Source organism: Podarcis vaucheri (genome assembly GCF_965113315.1).
Source record: "Podarcis vaucheri genome assembly, chromosome: 9".
NCBI lineage: Eukaryota > Metazoa > Chordata > Lepidosauria > Squamata > Lacertidae > Podarcis > Podarcis vaucheri.
Genome location: NC_138767.1, coordinates 78906313 through 78924827, shown reverse-complemented (window position 1 = coordinate 78924827; position 18515 = coordinate 78906313). Strand labels below are relative to the sequence as shown.

The window sequence follows — 18515 nt, the reverse complement described above, 5'->3', positions numbered from 1 at the left end:
CCGCAACCCCAGAGTCGGCCACGACTGGACCTAACAGTCAGGGGTCCCTTTACCTTTTATTCTCACTGCCAGGGCCCAACCTAGCAACAAAAATACTTCAGTTTAATCCCACTTCCAGCTATTCAAGGGCCAAATGATATGTGCCATTAAACACGTGATTTATCATCACACGTATCTTTTTCAAATTCCAGACAGCTGCCAGAGCTAATTTATAACCTATCCAGAATCAGGACTTCAGCAGAATACAATCCTCCCATGCCGTTGTTCTGATGAAAACCACCCCTCCAAACCTCAAGGGGGGGGGGATTCCTATTGATATCAGAGGTCTGTCTGGCCGGTCTGTCTTTTGGCATTATCAACTAAAAACAATGCAAGGCAAAATCAATCAATCCATCTGCATTGCATCTTCCTCTCACTAATTAACATGGCGCACAAGCTATCATGAAGCTCTCCTGGGGAAGCCAATTTGAAATGAGCTGCACAAGAGCAAAACAGTGGACCAGATTCCTTTGTCCCTTTTGCTCTTAATGGTATCTAAAACCTGCCACAGGAGATGGTAAGCTGACCTTGCCTTATAGATCTTGCCATGCTAAGAAACGACCAGGTTCTTAGCATTTTGTGCATTTAAAATGTGCTCCATTTACAAAACTAAGCTCAGGTGACAAAATTACCCACACAACAAAAATGTAAATCCACAGCAGGGGTTCAAAAAGAGGAGAGAATCATGATGAGAAGGAAGCACTTTGTTATTTTACTGCTAATCATCATACATATTGATGCAGAAAGAGAAGGTAATATGAGAACCAGGCATGAAGCCTGCTGACAGAACACAAGGCATTGTTGACTAAGTGCCAGTTCATGTCTTGTGATACTGAACACTGAGGTTTCTATTCAGTCATGTTGATTGAAGGCTGTGGGGGGAGAACAAGGAAAATCAAGACAGAAGAGATAATGTTTGCAATCAGTACTCTGCAATTGCTATTCTCTACACTCAGCATCCTCAGATGAGAAATTAATTTCCATGAATTCCTCTTTTTTGAAAATTGCAGTTTATACATTGCATGGTCAGATGTGATCCTGTAATCCCTCTTAGAGAAAGCAAGGCAAACAGAAACGCGCAGAGAGAGATCAGCCTCATCCCAAGCTCATTAGAGTCACTGATTTTGTTTTGTAAAGGGGACTGTTGATTTCCCCCCTGCCACCAGACTACAACATATGCTGCACATTAAACTTATTCCTTCCTGCTCTAGGGGAACTAACACCCTTCCCGGGCAGCAGGGAGTTGTAACATCACTGGAGAGTAAGGGATTAGTCACAGGTGGATGGACTCAGGCCACAGATCTACAGCAGGGGTGGCTAATCTGTGGCCCTCAAGGTCAATCTCTGTCAGAGTGGCCAATAATCAAGGATGGTGAGAGTTGCAGCCCAACCATGTCTGGAAGCCACCCCTGATCTATAGCATATTTGCCCACTGTTTCCCATCATTTCCTGAGCATTTGAAAGAATCGAGGGGGTGCTCATCTAATTTGCAGATGACACCAAACTGGGAGGGGTAGCCAATGCCACAGAAGACAGAGCTGGGATTCCAGATTGGAGAACTGGGCCCAAAGTAACAAAATGGATTTCAGTAGGGACAAATGTAAGGTTCTACACTTAGGCAGGAAGAACCAGCAGCACAAATATAAGACGGGGGACACCTGGCTTGCCTGTAGTATATTGGAAAAGCGTCCAGGGGTCTGGGTGGACCACAAGCTTTACATGAGTCCACAGTGGGATGTAGTAGCAAAAAGAAAAAGAGCTAATGCTATTCTAGGCTGCATCAACAGATGTCTAATGGCCAGATCAAGGGAAGGAATAATGCTGCTCTATTCTGCGGGTGGCGCTGTGGGTTAAACCACAGAGCCCAGGACTTGCCGATCAGAAGATTGGCAGTTCGAACCCCCACAACGGGGTGAGCTCCCGTTGCTCGGTCCCTGCTCCTGCTCACCTAGCAGTTCGAAAGCACATCAAAGTGTAAGTAGATAAATAGGTACCACTCCGGCGGGAAGGTAAACGGTGTTTCCGTGTGCTGCTCTGGTTCATCAGAAGTGGATTAGTCATGCTGGCCACATGACCCGGAAGCTGTACGCCGGCTCCCTTGGCCAGTAAAGCGAGATGAGTGCCGCAACCCCAGAGTCATCCGCGACTGGACCTAATGGTCAGGGGTCCCTTTACCTTTATTCTGGCTTGGTCAAAACTCACGTTGAGTCCTGTGTCCAGTTCTAGGTACCCCAATTTAAAAAGGACATTGACAAGCTGGAACATGTACAGAAGAGGGCAACAAAGATGCTCAAGGGCAGGGGTCAGCAAACTTTTTCAGCAGGGGGCTGGTCCACCGTCCCTCAAACCATGTGGTGGGCTAGACCAGTGTTTCCCAACCTTTTTTGGCAAAGGCACACTTGTTTCATGAAAAAAATCTCGAGGCACACCACCATTACAGCCCCGTGACGTCAGCGCGCAGCGTCACGCCGGGAGGGACATGAATTGCTAGCAAATTACATAATCACCTCCTTGAGGGCTGGCTCATCTTCTCCGAAGGCAGAACCCCATTAATTAACAGCACAGACTCACACCATAGCCAAGACGAGGGGGGAAAACCTCAGTCATGCACAGTCATGCACATGTGGGGGCTAAATGAGGACGAAGACCGGGCAGAGAGCAGGGTTCAAATCACCCCACCTGGCCAGGACAATCCCTGGGTGCTCCCTTGGGCCACTCACCTGACCCACCTCGCAGGGCTGTTGTTGCGAGGATAACACGGGGAGAACCACGCGCGCCCCCGGGAGCTCCTTGGAGGAGAAAGCGGACGATGAATGCAATGCACGAAATATATGAGAGGCGACCAGGTTTTGCAGGTGAGGGGCCCCCACCAGCCTCCGCTTCCAACACCCGGCGCAACGACGCCGAAATTTCCCCCCAGGCTCAGCTCGGGGAGCAGCGCTGCTCCCCCCCGGCTCCCCTTCGCCCCCCCGGCTCTCTCTGCCGCCCACTGGGGACCCCCCTCACCTGCCAAGTCCGGAGCGCCGGTGGAAGTTGCATGCATGCATGCAGGGCGCAGCGTTGCCATTGCACTGCACTGCACTCCATGCAACGCCTGCATGCATGCATTGCCTTGCACGCCCGCCAAGGGGTCTCCCCGCAGTCCGATGCGTCCCCTCCGGCGCGGATGCAGCATTGCAAAAATATCCCCCCCCCCGACGCAGCCCTACCTGGGGGGCAGCCTCCGCCTCCGCCGCTCCGCCTCCGCGGGGATCCCCGGGCTCCATCCTGCCGCCCGATCTCCGCGGGGGCGCAGGCAGGCTGCACGGGGTCTGCGCGGAAGAGCCCCTGCCCGCCCGGCCGCCGCCGCGCTAATTCCATGGCCGGGAGAAGAGCGCTTCAAACAAAACGCCCGGCCCGCCAGGCCACGCTGGGAAACGTAGTTAGCGCACCCCGCGCGGGCGCGGAGCCCAAGGGCGAGGGGACTACGGATCCCGGCAGCCCCCGCGCCAGGGACGGAGGGGGAGAGGCCGGGTGCAGGGATGGAGGGACGGGTGGGTGAGCGAGTGAGTGAGTGGCAGCCGCCAAGCCTTGGCCGAGAGCCAGGAAGGGCCTCCCCGGAGGAGGAGGAGGAGGGAGGCGCAGAGCGGGAGGGAGGGAACCCCAGGGGTCATCTAGTGACGGCGCCCCAATCGAAATTTTGACTAAAAAAAAAATCTTTCGAATTTTTTAATTTTTCCCGCGGCACACCAGGCAACATCTCGCGACACACTAGTGTGCCGCGGAACAGTGGTTGGGAAACACTGGGCTAGACTATATTTTTTTTGGGGGGGGGGAATGAACAAATTCCTATGCCTCACAAATAACCCAGAAATGCATTTTAAATAAAAGCACACATTTTACTCATGTAAAAACACCAGGCACGTCTCACTAATGACCCAGAGATGCATTTTAAATAAAAGGACACATTCTACTAAAGTAAAAACATGCTGATTCCCGGACCGTCTGTGGGCTGGATTGAGAAGGCGTAGTTTGCCTACCCCTCTCAAGGGTGTGTAAACCAAGCCATATGAGGAACGGCTGTGGGAGTTGGGTAAGTTTAGCCAGGAAAAGAGGCGACATAATAGACACCCTCAAATATCGGAAGGGCTGTCACATAGAAGACGGAACAAGCTTCTTTTTTTATCCTGCTCGGAAGGGGAGGACCTGAATCAATGGCTTCAAGTTACAAGAAAGGAGATTCTGACTAAATATTGGTTGGTACTTTCTGATGGTAAAAGCTATTTCACAGTGGAATGGGACTCCATTAGAAGATGATGGACTCTCATTCATTGGGGGTTTTTAAGCAGAGGTTGGATGATGACCCTCAAGGTCTCTTCCAACTCTATGGTTCTATGGTTCTATGCTTAGCTTACACAGGCCAAGAAAGGTAGAGGAGGCTCAATAACCCTCACATTTGTATTGAGAAAAAACAATTGCTCTGATTCTGAGGACAACTCTTTAATATAAGAAGTATGTTAAAGTAAAGGTAAAGGGACCCCTGACCATTAGGTTCAGTCGTGACCGACTCTGGGGTTGCGGCGCTCATCTGACTTTATTGGCCAAGGGAGCCGGCGTACAGCTTCCGGGTCATGTGGCCAGCAGGACCAAGCTGCTTCTGGCAAAACAGAGCAGCGCATGGAAACGCCGTTTACCTTCCCGCTGGAGCAGTACCTATTTATCTACTTGGACTTGACGTGCTTTCGAACTGCTAGGTGGGCAGGAGCAGGGACCGAGCAACGGGAGCTCACCCCATTGCGGGGATTCGAACCGCTGACCTTCTGATCGGCAAGTCCTAGGCTCTGTGGTTTAACCCACAGTGCCATCCGCGTCCCTGGGCAACCAGGAAGAAGTTACTGGGCAACTAAGAAGTATGTTACTGGGCAACTAATCTGTGCTTTTCTGAGACTGAGGGTATGCACTTAGTGGTGGTAAAAATGAAAAAGAATTACAACAACAAATAAATTTTTATCATTCCAGCTCTTTTCTGCATTTGTTTATTCCCTCCAAAATGGCCCAAAGCCATTTTAAAAAATCAGATATCAAAAGGATTATTTTTATTTTTTGCCAGAGCAGAACCATGAGCTGGATTAGTTCTGCTCTTGATGCTTTCATATGTATCCAATTACAGGAAGCTGCTGTATGCCTGACAGCAGTGTCACATCTCATAGAGATAAAATCATTTTAAGGTAGTAAACCAAAGTGGTAACATTAATGATCCCATTAGTGCAAAGCATTAGGACTTGGATATTTCTTAGCCTTCTGCTTTAATCTTCCTGATGCTCCCAAAACTGCTTCTCCTCATGGATTGTTTTCATTTGAAACTTAACCAATCCAAAGATGCTTCTTTGGAAATAATTTCCCACCCTTAAGAGATAGGCTGTTGGACAAAAAAGTGCACAAAAATAAATATTTCAAATAAAGTGTGCACACTCACAAAAAAACCCCAAGTTTTGCTTTTTGTGACTTGGTATTGGAGTATTTCTCTCTCTACTGTGAATCAGAGACACCTCAGGCAATCTGTTCAAAACTGGTGTTACTGATGTACCGGTATTTGCATTTGGTTTCAAAAAGTAGCCCTCTTACTATGGCCAACTCTTTAAAGGAGATGTGCACAGAAGATTACTAGGCCATTAACACTAGCTAACTGGCGTTGAGTCTGTAGCTGAAAAGTAGGGCTGCTTTTGCTGCAGAGCAAAGCCCACTGCCCTCTTGGGCGTGTTCTCTTCTAAAGCCTAGCTCAGAGCTTTCCAAACTGGGTTAGTGTGTTGGTTGCAGTATGTAGGTGTACACAGAACTACATAGTTCTTGGTATCAGTGTCATGGTCTAATTAAGTACACAAAAGCTTTGTGTATTGAGAGAGACATTGGCTGCAATTTTATTTATGCTAGCAAGAAGTCAAGTGCTAGGAATGAAAGAGGGCTGAGCTTGAAGGAAATAGAAATTCAGTCTTCAAATCCTTGCAGAAAGTGGAATCTAACTTGGATTCCCTGCTTCCTGCACTGATATCAGAACAAGAAGCCCTTCCAGTGACTCCAATATTCAGAGCTAACTCAGTTCCTTATTTACTGTCCATTTTACTTTACTTTATTTAAGATCAGGCCTCTAGACCACCTTTGGGGGTATGAATTTTGCCGACGTTTTCCAAGCTGTGAGACATGCCTGTGAGAAGATTTTTGGAGCCCACTACAAAGTTAAATCTCTGATCTGGACCATCAGCATGCTGACAATAAAAAAAGAAGAGATTTGTACAGACAGTGGGAAGAAAATAATTAGCCCAGTCCTGCTGAGTGTAGCTGTTGAGAGAAGATGAAAAGACTGGCACCATAAAAATTTGGGGGTGTGGGAGAAAAGTTGCAGCCTCTTTGGCTTAAAAAAACAAAGGAGCGAACTGTCTCAGAATAGGAGCCTTTATTATTACCACCTGACAGCTTTGGATCAAGAAATGAAAAGGGAAGAACAACCTTGCATACCTAGATTTTCCACAATATAGCTACTAATTAGTTGCTTAATTCTCCGTTGGTGTCTGTTAGCTGCAGACTGCATACCTGTTGAGGGTTTCCTGTGCTAGTTCCTGTCACAGCATGAAAACTGAAGGGTTTCTTCTCTGCTCACCACTCACACCTAGAGGTGGAACCTGCCTTTGAGTCCTGGGGTAGCTGTGCAGAACTTCCTGCTGGTCTTTTCCAGTTTGCGTCCATGTGAAGTGCTGATGTTCTTTTTCATGACACTGCTAACAAACACTTCTGAAACAGTAGAAAAGAAACAGCTGCCATAAAATTCATAGAGGCATAGAAAATTAAAGAGGAATGGGGCTGCCAGGTTTCTGGTCAACTCCCCTAAACCAGGCGTGGCCAACTTCTGCATTCTGATTTCTTAGTACCCATTTTGTTCTCCGTACCAGGGTTTTCAAGCTCACTTCTGGACGAATGATGTGGTTTACGCAATGAGGAGCTCTCCAGGGAATTCTGAGGATCCTTGAATTTGGAAAAAGTTCTTCAACCCCCAACAAAAACAGCTAATGGCCAACAAGCTTCCCTGAAAGATCCTTGAAAAGTTAGTGAGTTCCAGCTCCTGTTTTGAGTTCATATGGGGCAGTGATGAGACTCAAGAGACCTGGCTAGTGTCCCTTTTGAACTGAGTATGTAAAGCACCCTGGAACATTTGCATGTCCAACAACATAGTCATTTAAATAAGTTGGGCGCTTGGAAACTCTGCCAGACCACCGGGGACTGGTAGCCAAGTCTGGGGGGCCACCCAATTCTTGCTGAGGCTGTGGTGTGACCCTAGGTGGCGTTGAAACCAAGTCCCCTGGATCTGCTGCTGTGGGTGGAACCTCCGCAAGTGGAGTTGGCGGAATGTCAGGCACGGTCTGGCAGAGTTTCCAAGCACCCAACTTATTTAAAGGACTATGTTGTTGGACATGTATCACTGTTGGTCTAAGTATGTGGAAGTATGTGAAATGTAATCGATATGCTTTTGTGCCTAATTGAACCATTACGTGTAGTGCTGTATATAAGGAAACCATTACGATTGTAACTAACGCCTTATCTCGGTGGGGAGGGGTGTTATGTACTGAAGTTCTCACCTTGGGCCAGCAGGGGGATACTGTAGATAGTTATGCAAATGAAGGATCAAAAGTGACGTTCAGTGATTGGATAGTTTGTATGCAAATGAAGGATCGAAAGTGACGTTCAATGATTGGATAGTTTTAGAAAGTTGTTACAGTAACAAGGTACTGGAGCTCTGTATAAGCAGGCTGACTGAGCCCTTCAGTTCAGTTCTGTTCTGGCCTCTGAATAAAGAAGAGCTGTTTGAAGAATCACTGTGTCGTCTGATATGTTCTCCCACAACTTAACAAAGAGTGCATGGGCAACATGAGGTCATTAATTTTGAGGCCTACCACATTTGCTTTACAAACACCCAATTGAAAACTGAACCCTGCTAAAAACCTACAGTATTGTTGTTCTTCAGAGCTCATCCCCAGGTGAAAAACAGTACATGTATTTTTAAAAAAACTGCAAGTATGTACAGTGGAACAACTGTGCTATCGTGCTATCTTGACATAATAATAACAGTAATAGTAATTTATTTTTACCCTGCCCATCTGACTGGGTTGCCCCAGCCACTCTAGGTGGCTCCCAACAGATATAAAAACATAATAAAACATCAAGCATTAAAAACGTCCCTATATAGGGTTGCCTTGTCTTCTAAAAGTTGTAGTTATTTATCTCATTGACGTCTGATGGGAGGGCATTTCATCATGCCTGTCTTCCCTTTAAATTTTTGTTTTGAAACATTTTATTTTTTGCAGTGCATGTCTGTGTATTTTCAAGCTACAGAGTTATAGTTGTTTGCTTGTTTCTAGTGAGTGAAGAATGCAAGGCAAATCTAGCAGCATATATTGACAGTGTTAAGGCAGCGCGGCCTGGGAGTGGGAGTTGTTAAGTGGTGACAGAGGGAATTAATGGATGGGTTTATTATTCTTTACCTCATCTGTGGCATCACATTAGAGAAGCATTCTCTATAATCTGATAATTCAGATCAAATGACTTTATACTGCATTAGATTTTATGGATGTCAGAAGCAGTTAAGGCAATCACATTGCTTCGCACGTTAACCGCCCCCCCAAATCCTGAATAAGAGGAAGTTTTGAGAAAAGCTAATGCTGGCTCCCAGGGCCAGCTTGGCATTTGCTAGTCTTTATATGTTACTCTGAGAAAAGAGAAGGATGGGCTTCTGGAGCAGTTCAGAAGGAGGGCTTGCATTGTGGAGCCCTGTTTTTTAGGCCTCTCTTAAAAGACAGGTGACTCCAAGTCTTATTACCTGGCCGTCCACCCCTTTCTGACCCCTTTTAAATTTTACAGTGGCGCCTCGCAAGACGAAAAGAATCCGTTCTGTGATTCTCTTCGTCTAGCGGTTTTTTCGTCTTGCGAAGCAAGCCTATTGACGGATTAGAGGATTAGCGCTATTAGCAGCTTTTAGTGGCTTATCAGCTTATCGGATCAGCTGAGAAACGGCTTAGCGGCTTAGAAAAAGGGGGGAGGAAAAAACCCCCGCAGGAACTTGCAAGACATTTTCGTCTTGCGAAGCAAGCCCATAGGAGATTCGTTTTGCGAAGCACCTCCAAAACGGAAAACTCTTTCGTCTAGCGAGTTTTCCGTCTTGTGAGGCATTCGTCTTGCGGGGCACCACTGTATTTTATTTTTGCCAAGCACGTAAAGCTGATTGCATGCAAGTTAAATGTGCATAAGTTGTGAGCTACTTGTATAGTAATTCTGGGGAAAAAAATCAGTTTGTTCACATGCTTCCTGACTGGAGTGCGGTTCCTCTCAAAGTGACATCAGCAGAAGGATCCTTTAGACTAGAGCAACCAGTAGTTGCTTTTCCTGCTGCACTACCTGAGGAGTCATCAGTTGCGGGTGGCACTGTGGTCTAAACCACTGAGCCTCTTGGGCTTGCCGATCAGAAGGTTGGCGGTTTGAATCCCCACGATGGGGTGAGCTCCTGTTGCTCTGTCTCAGCTCCTGCCAACCTAGCAGTTCGAAAGCACGCAGTGCAAGTAGATAAACAGGTACCGTTGCAGCGGGAAAGTTAATGGCACTTCCGTGTGCTCTGGTTTCCATCACAGTGTTCCCTTCCTTGCACCAGAAGCAGTTTAGTCCTGCCGGTCACACGACTTGGAAAGCTGTCTGTGGACAAACCCCGGCTCCCTCGGCCTGAAAGCGAGATGATCACCACAACCCCATAGTCGCCTTTGACTGGACCTAACCGTCCAGGGGTCCTTTACCTTTTCCTCATTAGAACAGCACAGTGAAGAAACCAATGATAATATTTGCCAGTTGCTGCAGAAATTCAGCCGCCAGGGATGGCAGCTTGTGCCAGTGAACTGCAGAGATAGCATTATGAAAGAGTATTCCCTCTTTGGATGAAAGAACCTATAACCTACGTGGGAGAGGTTTTGTGTAAACCATTGGTTTAAATTAGTGCTTTCTGGTCGGATTGGGCTCTGTTAGTTCTCTTCCAATTCTAGCTGCTGGGGGCAGCTTTTCCTTCAGCCTAGTTATGTTGCAATAAAGGAAGGTTGTGTTCAAACCATGTATTGCTTCTTCCCCAAACCCCACAGCAGCAACGAACCGAGTCCCAACTGCACTGATGCGCAGCTCAGACGGTAACCTCTATTTCCAGCATTTCCACCTCAAAATATGGGAGTCACATCTGCAGTAGGAAAGACACCTTCCCCTGGGTTGTGGGAACAGGGGGAAGGGAAATATTCCTCACCTCCTCCTCATATTGTTAAATGATATCCTTCCTAACTTGCGTTAGCAAGTTCTATATCTAAGCAGAGTCTAAACATTCCCTTTTAATGGCACAGCGGTTTGCTTGTTGCAGGCTAGTTTTAGCCTCTAAATATAGGGTTCCTGGTAAGATCCCTTCTTGTCCCTATACATGACAATCCTATTAAAGTCAATATAAAAGTAGTTTACTCACATTCATTCAGTTCACAGTTGGATCCCTGAAGGCAGACTGAGATTACAAAAGTATATACACATGTGTATACACTATCCCATAAGGGAATTTGTTCCTAAGTGACTGCGAACAGGCAGTCACTTCTCCTCACACATAGAAAAACAAAATGGAGAAGAGCCGAAAGAGAGAGAGAGAGGTTTGCTCCCTGTCCTTCTCTTGTTCCCTGGGCAGAGAGAGGGCCAGATTAGACCAGGCCCACCTCTAGTCACATGCAGAGGAAGTCTGTCCCCGCTAAGGAGGAAAGAGGAAGTTTTCTCCTGGCTGGTACAAAGCATCCCCTAGCACGTCCACTCTAGGAATGTTGTACTTGACTGCTGTGTTCCTTCCAGTAGCACCTTAGAGACCAACTAAGTTTGTTATTGGTATGAGCTTTCGTGTGCATGCACACGAAAGCTCATACCAATAACAAACTTAAGGTGAAGGTAAAGGGACCCCTGACCATTAGGTCCAGTTGTGGAAGACTCTGGGGTTGCGGTGCTCATCTCGCTTTATTGGCCGAGGGAGCTGGCGTACAGCTTCCGGGTCATGTGGGCCAGCATGACTAAGCCGCTTCTGGCAAACCAGAGCAGTGCACGGAAACACCCTTTACCTTCCCGCCAGAGTGGTACCTATTTATCTACTTGCATTTTGACGTGCTTTCGAACTGCTAGGCTGGCAGGAGCAGGGACCGAGCAATGGGAGCTCACCCCGTCGCGGGGATTCGAACTGCCTACCATCTGATCAGCAAGTCCTAGGCTCTGTGGTTTAACCCACAGCGCCACCCGCTTCCCTAATAACAAAGTTAGTTGGTCTCTAAAGTGCTACTGGAAGGAATTTTTTTATTTTGACTGCTATGTGTTCCACATCCCACACTCTTCAGGGCCTGGAAACAGTGTTCAGGTTGGAAATGGCTGGACTCTGCTTTGAAAAATAGGCCTGATCCAAACCTCCTTCTCCTGCTAGCTAGGGAAACTTGCTGGGCCTTTCACTAGTATGAAAAATAATTAGGAGTTCCGTGTAGTTTTATTCCTGAAGCTTGTTCTCCCTGCGGCCTGACCGGAGGTTCAGACTCCAAGATAAGAAAAACTGCGGGATTTCTTTGGAGAGCTGGCCAGGAAATGTCAGAGAAGAACAACAAAGTGTGGAGGACTTCTTTTGCCATTTGCCGCACGCCATCCATATTGAACCATGCCAGCTGTAATGTGCAACACCTGGAAAATGATTACTGCATCTAAGGGGAGAAAGAAATGACTATTTGATTTCAAAGCGGCTTAAAAAAAGTTACAGATTTGATGGGGCGGAAGAGGGAGGCACAAAGCAGATTATGTGATACTGTTGTGGGGAAAAAATCATTCTCTAAAATTGAAGTATTGATCTGGTATGTGCTCTGTGCGTGCGTGGGGGCTGTACATCTCCATTCAATCCCACATACAGTGCATGCCAAGAAAGCTAAATTAGAAAAATCATTGTTCTACCATACACAGACATTCAGTGCTGACCTATAAGAAAATTCTCTTGCTTTGCAGAAGGAAGGCATGAGGAACACTTAATAGCACCTGAGTCCCTATTCTGCCTTTTATGGTTACAGACCCTCCAAGTCTCCCTATTTTCCAGGGACATCCCGAATTTACAGAAGCTGTCTCAGTTTTTTATTTGATCCCAGAAGGTCCTTCTTTTCCTTAGAGTATCATCATCATCATCATCATCGCCATCATCATGGAATAGGATGTCCCTATTTTCATTGGAGAAATGTTGGAGGATATGTGGTTACTTAATAAATCTATTGAGTGTGACTTCATAGCAAGGCTTCATTTCTTTTAAATTGTTATTGTCTCATCAAAAATCCATATAAGAGTCCTGAAATCCTTAGAATTCTGTATCGGATACACAGGTTTTGCTCAGGGATCACGAGAGTGGCAAAGACTATCAGAGGCTTCTGGCTGGGGCTGGCGGCTTCTTCAGGGTATATTGTCTTTCAAATGTTTGCTTATTTAATCTCCAGAATGCAATAGCGAAACAAAACAGACAAAATTCAACCCTGTAATTGGTAACAGGAGATAATGCATTTAAGGAATCTTTTTCATCTTCATGTGTTTACTTCATCTCAGTGTTACAGTTTCTATTTAGTCTTCCTTTCTATCGTTTGAAGAAGGGCTTTGATAAATGCTGCTGAAGATGGTACCTCAGACCTTCCACCCCCAGGACCCACCTGAGATGGCTGAAAGCCACAGGCCCCCCAGTCACAGAAGGTGCAGGTGCCAAACCAGGCACAAAACAGGGGCAGATGGAGGCAGATTTGCTGGCAGTTGCTGACCCTTTTCTCTGTTGATATTCAATTGACCTCTGGAAATTGCTTGATTATTTGCCACAGCATTTTCCTTGTTACAAAGCCTTCCCAAGCTCATCTTTCTTCAAGCCAACTACAGACATTCACCCTGGAAGTATTGTGACAGCCTCTTCATTCTAGTCAGAAGCTGCTGGTCCAGAAACTCGGAAGGGGAGAAGGGAATTTAAATAAATATTTCCCCCTTCCTATCCTCACATGCCTCTTAAAAGTATTTTTCTCATCTCCAGTAATTTATTCTCCCATTTTCCTTGCACGCTCACTGCCACTTTCTTTCATCTGTCTCCCAGGTCCTTGTATGTTCACTTCTTCCTCTCTTAGAATCATAGAATTTCCTCGCTGGAGGAGACCAAGAGGGTCATCTATAGTCCAGTCTCCTGGAATGCAGGAATCCTTTTCCCAGAGGGGCTCAAGCCCACCAGCCTGAGATTCAGAGTCTTGTGCTCTACTGACTATCTCTTCAGACTTATTACCTTCTTTTCTAGTCTATGCTTATTTATTGACCCCCCTCCCCACATATCTGCTTTTTATTGATTTTCTTACATGGTAAAAATTACCGTATACATTCCAAATAAAATACAAAGGAAACAAGAGATTACCAGATAAACTAATATGCATAAATCCTTAAATTCCTAAAGAAGACTTGGATTTTTAAAATATTTTTCTTAATTCACAATTACTGTACTTAATTTCTCCATATGTCTTCCAGCCTCCTCATTCCACCCTTCCCCCTTTTTATTATCACTGCTTCAATATTCCTTATCTTCATTTCTTTCTTTGTTTTATCTCATGTATTCTTTATCTAACTCACAGATTGCAGAGTTTAGTCAAAGCATGTCCAGGTTTTTACCTGCGGACAATGTTTAATTGAATATTCTTTATAAATTCCCCATTCTTTTTTATACCTTTGGGTTGGCTGTCTCCTAATTGTCTCAGTCATTTTTGCTAATTCAAGATATTCAAACAGTTTCTCCTGCCACTCCTCTTTGGATGGTATCATTTCACCTTTCCATTTCTTGGCGACCACTACTCTCGCTGCTGTTGAAGTGTTTAAGAATATTCTTCTTTTTTCCTTAGGAATCTCTGGTTCCAATATTCCCAAGAGGAAGGCTTCTGGTTATGCTTATTTATGGATGATGACCACAACAACCACCACTTTTTATCCTCTGGCTCCTTCCCCTCAGAGGGTGGATACCTTCCTCACCGCTCCAAACTTCTCCATCTTCTACTACAACTTTACACAACTTACAAGGAGTTCCTGGTGCTGGTATTGCCCCCTCCAAATGACTCTGGCACAGCTGTGGAGAAGAGGGGGCAGAAAAGTGAAGAGGCAATGGGCAGACCATGGCACTGGGAACCCCCTGAAAGTGGTCCAAGTCCCACTGATGGACCCTGGACCTGGTTTGAGAAATTCTGGTCTACGCCACAAATTTAAATGAATCATCGTCATCCCTCAAAGGGAGTGCTAGTTTTATCACTGAAAGCTGACAGTTCTCAGTACCCTTAGCTAAACACAACCCCCATGCAGAACTGCCCTTACTATTAGGCAGGCTGAGGCAGCAGATTTTGGAAGGCCATTAAAGGGCAGCAACCTATTTATTATATTTTTCCCATCAAGTTGGGTGTTGCGTGTGAAGATCCTCAAACCCCCTCCAAAATAAATCACACAGGACACAGAATATTTGTTTTAAGATTTTTTGGCGTTAATTTGGCCACAACTTTATTGATTACAGCATGTGAGTGGTTGCTTAGGCATGAACCTGCACCAGCAGGAACAGGACTGATAACTGGAACCTCCAGAGGTCAGTAAGGGAAAACATCCTGGGGGGGGCACGTGGCAGATTTCCACCTCTTAGTTCACCCCAGATGCTCCCAGGAACTCTGGCCTGGCCCTACCCCTGAGAGGGGACCGGACAGAGTAAATCGAGCCCCTGGATTCCTTTAATGGAATTCCCTAGCAGCAGCGGGGAAAAAATAAGGGGCAGGCATAGCCAATCCATAATCCCCTCCACCAAAGAATGAACCAATGCCTAACCGCCAACCTTACAAAGTTGTGACGATTTGCTACACGGTAGGCAAAAAAACCAACAAATGGCACCAGCCAATCAGCTAAGTGGCAAAATTCCTACCAGGCCCCTGCTCCAAAAACAGATGACCCCTAGACAGGCATAGCAAGGCCAAAAACACAACCTTAAATTATAAGGAGGGAGGGAGGGAGATCCGCTGCACGATGCAAAAGAGCAAGTACTTCGCTTCGTGCAGCCCCTTAAATAGCCCCTTAGTTGCAAATCAAACCCCAACCTACAGAAAATTTTCCCCAGTAACAAAGAGGCAACCAATGAGGTGCGGAGGTCATCCAAACAGTCCCGCCCCAGCAACAAGAAGGCAGTTGGGTGATCTCACCGCAACACATGTGTAATGGTTCTAGGGGTTGCTTGTGCGTAAATCAACGCCACTCTTGGCTGGTTGCCTGAATGAACCCTTTCTGTCTGGACAGCCACGCGCCTGTGGCTGTCTGAATCGCGGGCAGAATCCGTTAGTGGGTGTTTCTTGAACTTCTTCCAGCAAAGAAGCTCTTTGACGCTTAGTCTCCGCCTAGCTTCCCTGCGCGGAAGCCTTCTGCACAGGGAGGGTGTGGGCATCGGAGGACCCGTGCTCTCCCCACTGGTTCCCAGCGAAGAGTCTTGGAGCCACCTCCCCGATTCCCCCATCTGCCCCCCTTCTCCACTGGTACTACGCTGATTTCCTTCCCCAGAAGATGTGCTGCTTCTCTCCCTCTCGGGACGCTCTCCGAAACCCCTCTGGAGCCCTCCCTCTCCCTCAGGCTCCGATGGCAGTTCCCTGACAACATGGCTCTCCATGATTTGGAGGACACGATTTATCAAGCTGGTACATACATTACCTTTCTTGTCTCTCTTCTGCATCTCTCATGCATGACATAGCAGCAAAGGACGGGGCTCACAGGATGCTGCTGCCTGTCAAGGGACCTGAAGGTCATTTTCGAAGTAACGCCACAGTAGCCCAGCTGAGGATTTGTCTACACTTCCGCTTGTTCTGTGCCTAGAAAGGGTCCGAGCAGTTTTCACTTGACCCGCTCCTTTCCCAGCGAAAACCTGCTCTTTAGCGCTAAATCACAGCAAATGGGGTTTTTTTTGCCAAATCGTTTTTATTGATTTTTTCCAAATTTTACTGAATCAACCACAAATTAAAACAAATTTAATACATTTTCCCACAAATGTTAATCCAGAGAAAACCCAAATTGACATTTGCTCCAATCAAGTGCTAACCTGGGGGAAACAGTGGGGAGAAGAGGAAATGTGGATAAACTCTGAGAGATGACTTTGTTTCTGGGATGTGGAGAAAATGCTGTAGGCCGGGGAACATCAGTCCTATTTTCTCAGGGTCCAATGTTTCCCTCCCACTCCAAAACAGGCTTATAGAATAGCTTATTGAACTTTTGAGTTCCAGAATAAGGAAGGGACTAATGTGCATTAAAACTGGAAAACAACTTTTTAAAAAATGAAATAACATGACCCACACTCCTATATTGCCTATATTCGAGCATCAAATGAATATTAAAAGTCCATTTCCAGGCAAATCTCTTTATTTCCTTGAATGATAAGCATTTTTTAAAAAGCGCTCTTTTTAAAGAACCCACTTTGAATCCAAGGCTTTTAATCTTCCAAGCCATGTATGTGATAAGACACTGCCATTTGTGCATAAAAGAGATTCTCTCCCCTGCGCTATTTTTAAATGTCAATGCAATCATAGGCTGGAGATGCTATCATACTGTTATGATATATGAAGGGGCATACACATACACACATACACACACACATGCACACACAAGAATTATAGAATGTGGTTGAAATAAGGTTTGAAAATAGGAATATGCATGAAAATGTGCAAATACACAGCATTTACATTGGTACCTCAAGTTAAGAACTTAATTCGTTCTGGAGATCCGTTCTTAACCTGAAACTGTTCTTAACCTGAAGCACCACTTTAGCTATTGGGGCCTCCCACTGCCGTTGCGCCACCGCTGTCCGATTTCTGTTCTTATCCTGAAGCAAAGTTCTTAACCCAAGGTACTATTTCTGGGTTAGTGGAGTCTGTAACCTGAAGCGTCTGTAACCCAAGGTACCTCCAAAACAAATTAAGTTCTTAACCCGAGGTTACAGACTCTTCAGGTTACAATCTCTGATAACCCAGAAATAGTACCTCGGGTTAAAAACTTTGCTTCATGATGAGAACAGAAATCGTGCTCCAGTGGCGCAGCGGCAGCAGGAGGCCCCATTAGCTAAACTGGTGCTTCAGCTTAAGAACAGTTTCAGGTTAAGAACGGACCTCCAGAACGAATTAAGTTCTTAACTCGAGGTACCAATGTAAATGCTGTGTATTTGCACATTTTCATGCATATTCCTTAAACACTTAAATATGCATAGAGAAAACAGACCATATTACAGCCCCTAATTTTCCAGCATACAATTTTAGTTTTCATAGTGGGTGTTAGCCAGTAAATACCCACAATATGCATTTTTATTTCTTTTAAATAACAATTTTTTTTAAAAAAAAAAATCCTACTTGCTGTTGCTTTTTCCTGCTTTCTGGAGCTCCCCCCCCCCTTTTTTTTTACATTTTGCAAAATGGATGCAGCAGTGATAGAAGTTTGTCCTGAAACATTATTCAGCCTTGCCAAAAAATTACAGGCAGTCTTTCTATATGTGGGAGTCAGAAAGGATTCCCCGGAAGCTCAGCAGGGTTTGGGGTGAGTGGTGAGGTGGCCAGGTTTGTTGATGATACTAAATTGTTCAGGGTGATTAAAGCAAAAAGGGATTGCAAAGAGCTCCAAGGTGACCGCTCCTTATGGAGGGCTCATCCAGACTTGTCCTTGCTTCCCCCCAGGAAACCCTATATTTATCACTGAACTGGAGCAAATGTGAATGGGGTTTTCTCCAGAATGACGTTTGCTCGGACCTGTGCCAGACCCATGCTTTCTAGGTATGGGAGAAGCACAAGTCTGGATTAGCCCTGAATGAACGGGCCATAAAATTCAGTGTAAAAGGTAAAGATAAAGGGACCCCTGACAGTTAAGTCCAGTCATGAATGACTCTGGGGTTGCGGCGCTTATCTCACTTTACTGGCCGAGGGAGCCGGTGTTTGTCTGCAGACAGTTTTTCTGGGTCATGTGGCCAGCATGACTAAGCCACTTCTGGCGCACAGAAACGCCGTTTCCCTCCCCCCCCCCCCCCCGCAGAGGTACCTATATATCTACTCACACTTTTGATGTGCTTTCAAACTGCTAGGTTGGCAGGAGCAGGGACTGAGTAATGGGAACTCACCCCGCCGTGGGGATTCAAACCCTCAACATTCTGATCGGCAAGCCCTAGGCTCAGTGATTTAGACCACAGTGCCACCCGCGTCCCTTTTAAAATTCAGTGTAATTCAGTGTAAATAAGTGTAATGTGATGCATGTAAGGGCAAAAGAATCTGAATTTCACATGGGCTGGCAGTGACAGACCAGGAATGAGATCTTGGGGTCATAGTCGATGGCTCGGTGAAGATGTTGAGATGATGATGCAGCAGCAGCAGCAGCAGCTGTAA

The 18515-nt window shown here is 46.0% G+C and overlaps 1 long non-coding RNA gene across 1 annotated transcript; it reads right to left on the bottom strand.

Moving 5' to 3' along the window:
• Window positions 1-561: 561 nt before the first annotated feature.
• LOC309541153 lies at window positions 562-10784 on the bottom strand. The gene is made up of 3 exons (XR_014223646.1): window positions 10550-10784; window positions 6532-6804; window positions 562-911 (listed from the first exon to the last, which is right to left on the bottom strand). It is a non-coding gene; the product is annotated as an uncharacterized lncRNA (long non-coding RNA).
• Between the last annotated feature and the right edge of the window lie 7731 nt (window positions 10785-18515).